Raw genomic sequence first — 4808 nt, 5'->3', positions numbered from 1 at the left:
GTACCGGGGATTGAACTTGGGTCCTTGCGCTTGCAAGGCAGGCCACTGAACCGCTGAGCTAAATCCCTGGCCCTGTCAGTCTGTATTTTTAAATCTCTCATCATACTTAAAATAAATATTGATATAGAGTAATATTTACCATATTTATTCCTGCTTTTTGTTTAGTGCTTTAATTCATTGTAAAATCTTTCCCTATTGTGCAGCCTTTTTTGGTTTTGATTGAGCATTTTATATAATTCCTTTATATGATTCCTACTTCCTCTTTTAGTATATCGATTTTATAGTTATTTGAAAAGTGTAGCATTTCCCATTAGGTAATATATATTTACAACTAATCAAGTTCCACTCATGCAATATTACAGTGTTTCACTAGTAGTTCAGATACTTTGTAACAGGCTCTTTCCAAGTTTTCTTACTCTCCTACCGCCTTACATCATTGCTGTCATTGATTTTACACATCTGTAAATTATTAACAATAAGAACATTGTTATTATCATTATATTGATCATCTGCAAGTTGATAATAAAGAGATAAGAGTTTTCTTTTGTTTTATTTATTTTTCTCTGTTGTTGTTCTTGCTTAGGTTAAAGTCTTTGCCCCTACATAACTTTTCTTTTGCTCAAAAAAACTTCTTAAACCTTCTTCAGGACATATATCTTGGCCAAATTTTTTCCTAATTTTGATTTGAGTGAGAAAATTTATAATTTCCCTTCACTTATAAAGAATATTTTAAAATTATAGAATTCTAAATTGAGATATATTTTTTTAACACTTTCAATATTTCAATATATCTCCCTTCTTACATGGCATATCTAAAGAGAAGTCCTGTGTAATTCAAATACTTGTCCCTCCTATGTAGGTTTCTTTCACTCTGACTTTCTTCAAGATATTTTTGTGGTTGTCATTCATTTCCTATAATTTGAATATGAAATTCCTATGTAGATTTTTAAATTTACCTTACACTGTGTTACTTGAGCTTCCTGAATCTGTGGCTTGGTTTCTGTCATTAATTTTGGAAAATTCTTAGCCATTTTTTATTTTACTGAGTCTTTTTACATTTTCTTCTTCTGTCATTTATATTCCACATAAAATACACATTTTAAAATTGGCATACACTCTTAAATGATCTCGTATTCTTTCCCATTCTGTATTCCTTTTGTATTTCAAACCTGGAATCTCCACTGACATAATCTTCAATGTCACTGATTGTTTTCTCAGCTGTGTTCATTGTAATGATGAGCCAATTTTTTTACATCATTTTTGCTAGAATGCATTTTGGAATTATAACATTTCTTTATTTATAACATTTCTTTTTTATTCTCTTTGTTTTCATCTTCTTTCCTCAGCTGCCATCTGCTCCTTCAGACGGACTACTTTTTCTATGAGCAGTTTGAATATATCAGTTTTTCTATGAGCACTCTGAATGCATCTGTTTTAAATTCTCTAATGCATTTAAAATGTCTACCATCTGTGAGTCTGTTACTTATGCTTGTTTTGTCCCTTTATCCTATATGCTCTCATGACTCTTTAGCAGGCTTTGCATTTTAAAAAATTAAAAGTAAAAAACAAAAGTCAGGCATAATAAATCAGAACATGGGAAAAGAAGCAAATGAACTTTGATGTGAGATATTTGTCTGCCGAGAAGTTAGGCTCCATTTAATGTTTTCTCTTCTTCATTGTGTCAGAGTATTCAAATTCCTCTAGTATCCTTGTTTTGTCACCCATGTTTACTCTGACTTTCTTTAGAAATGTAAATTAAATACTGTATGACTAGGAGCTCTCAGTAGCTCTCTGGGTCGTGATTCAGTGTTATTTTACTGTTGCATATTTGTGACATCATAAAATATTGGGAAGGATGTGTGTTCATTGATTTTATGGTTTAATTTCCTTTCATTTTTCTTAGTGTGTGGAAGTCTGCCTTGTGACCCTCTGAAGAACTTCCTAGTCATTTTTCTTTTCTCCTCTTATATGAGGTCTGATGGAGGCTCAAATGGTCTAGAGTTGTCTAAATGTCCTTTCTCTCTAAAAACACAGCTCTATAAAAGTAGTTTCTCTTGAAGGCGGGCTTCTTTCTAATGGAAAACAAAATGCTCTGGGCATATTTTAAAAGGGTTATTTTTGCACTCCCTACCTAAAACCCATGGAGATTTTTTTTTCTTGTTTTTCACTGTGAAACCTGGTGGGGTCCCTGGAGGTAAACCTTGTAAAAATATGAGACTCATGGAATTTTGAACTCTCAAGCTGTCCACACTAAGCCTCTAGCGATTCTTTAATTACCTTTTAAGTGTTCCTAATGGTTTGCTTACTAGTTATTTGCTCTGGCAGCTTCTGCTCTTGGTAATTTGCTATTCTCTTTATTTGACTGTCTCTTCAGTTTTCTCAGAATTAGTTTGCCCTTTGAGCTCAATTACCTGATGTATCTAAGAGGAGTTGTTGATTTTTAGTTTATTCAGCTTTTCTCTTGTTGTGAAGAAGAGAGTGATGAGATGACTTCCAGTCTCCCTGTCAGAGAGAAAACTGGAAAGCCCTCTATGAAGCATGTTTTAAATAACTGCCCTTTCAAATTTTATGAAGTAAGGGCAGAATGTTCTTTAAATTCCTAATAATCAAGCAGGTAGGAGTAACATCATGTTAAAAGGCATAGTGAACTCTCAAGAAGTTTATAACAATCTAGACACACTTAAAATCTAGGATTGCAGGAAGTTGTGAACAACAGAGACTTGGACTTGGAGTTTATCAGTCCTTCATGTATGTAGCACCAAGGCATCAGCATGAACAATTTTAGAGAAAAATAGCACTTTTGGTCTCATACTTTTAATATGTTGAACAGGCTTCAGCCTGAAAGTGAGCATGTATAACCATTTTGAAAATATCAGTCTATAGTTCATATGAAAGGGTAAAACTAAACCCACAAAATTTTCACTTTGAAGTGTCATAAGATTGCAAAAAGCATATAAAGATTTTTAAATCCATAGAGCTAATGAGATCAACTAGGAAAGCAAAGAGATCTGAAGATCAAGTGCTAGGGCATTATGAAATTTACAGTTTAGGAAGAGCGGTATGAACCAGAATACTTTCTGGTTATCAGGATGTAGCATGCAATAAAGTAGGAAGGAAAAACCCTTCCTCTATAGTTCATATAAAAACAAAGAAAGGTTTTTATCATGACTACCATTTGGCTACCAACTTGGGCAAATGCTAAAATGAGTTCTTAGTACTGTATTTAAGAAGCAGACTGATAGTAACTCCTGCAGTATTTATCTAAATCATTTCCCCAACTCACATTCACAGGTTAGGGCTGTTAGGAGAGGCTGGGTCACTGAGGACATTCTCTTCTTTCTTTCTCTGCTTCCTGACTACCATGTTGTGAACAGCTTCCCCACCATGCCATTTCTGCCCGGGGCCAGGTGATCATAGATGAAATCCACTGAAACCATGAGCCAAAATAAGCCAGAGGAACATGACTAACACAGCAAATTTTGGAGTGTAAACCCAATCTGAAACATTCCTATGGTACTTGCTGAAAGACTCAAATATGTTAAGTTGCACTGCTTGCTTAATAGGCTACAGTATTCCCCCACCCCCTTCACAATTTCTTGTTAAGGAATGACACTTACCACCACAGTCCTCTAGACAACTTTTGATTCCAAGTGCTAACTTGGGAAGTCCATCTGCTGTCACAGCTTCATGGTGCTAAAGTAAAACTGGCAGGAGAACTGACAATCGGAGCGGCATAGCCTGTATGATATGCTTTTCTTCTATTTTGGCAAAAATAGAATCCAAACTTTGGCAGGAAATTAAATTTTGCATTTGCCCCCCAAAACACCAAAATTGCAAAGTGGGATACCCTCAGGTGAATGTTGGAGGATAAAATATTTTGCAGCACAATGTCTTACTTAGAAATAAACAAATAGAATGAACTTGAAATTTTTACCTTGCGATGTCATCAATATTTAAGTAAAAGGCATACATACCCTTTATGGAAGGCATGTGTCTTTGTGACTATTAAAATAATTCCCCAAATAAAGTAAAGCCAGGCATGCACATTGGCATGCACCTGTAATCTGAGCACTCCATACGGTGTGGCAAGAGGATCGCCATGAATCCAAGGCCTACCTGAGTTATATAGTGAGGTTCAAGGCCAGCCAAAAACACATAGTGAGACCCTTTCTAAAATAAAAAAAAAATTCCCCAAAAGGCTCATATAAATATACAATTGGGAAGAATGTGAAGAAACATTTGAAAGGATGTAAATTCATTTTCTTATATAAATCAAAGTATATGTCGTTCTAAGTGAATTTTTAAAACAACTGTAACATGGTTTGAAGTGCCACTTAAAATAATTTTCATAAACTCTCACAGAAAATGTCATATAACTGGAAACCCCTGGTAGAGTATTCCAACTCTTACTAAAATTAGTTATGAAGCAACAGAGAGAAATCAGAAAATCAGACATGCATTTTACAAAGATTTACAGGTTCTATAGCTTCAAAGTACAGTTTATAAATCCCTATTACCTGAAAAAATGGAGCCATAGAAAAGTCATTCTTGATCTTTAACAGATCTTCATTTGTGAATTAAACATTAATTCATTTAAAAAGGGAACTGGAGATGCAGTTCTCTGTAAGATCCTGAGTTCTGGTGTGAAAAACTGTAATAGTACTCAAGATCCTAATGGGACACTTAGCAAATAGGAAGAAAAGGACCAAAGGTGTAGGGACAGTGAGAAGGATAGGGAAGGGGGAATAAGGGACAAGGAAAAAAATATGAGAAAATGTAAAAGTGGAATTAAAGTGTTTGAAGGGGGG

This window comes from Fukomys damarensis, unplaced genomic scaffold (genome assembly GCF_012274545.1).
Source record: "Fukomys damarensis isolate Sample0158 unplaced genomic scaffold, DMR_v1.0_HiC HiC_scaffold_19, whole genome shotgun sequence".
Lineage (NCBI taxonomy): Eukaryota > Metazoa > Chordata > Mammalia > Rodentia > Bathyergidae > Fukomys > Fukomys damarensis.
The sequence above is the reverse complement of the archived record's forward strand: the minus strand, read 5'-3'. Positions refer to the sequence as shown.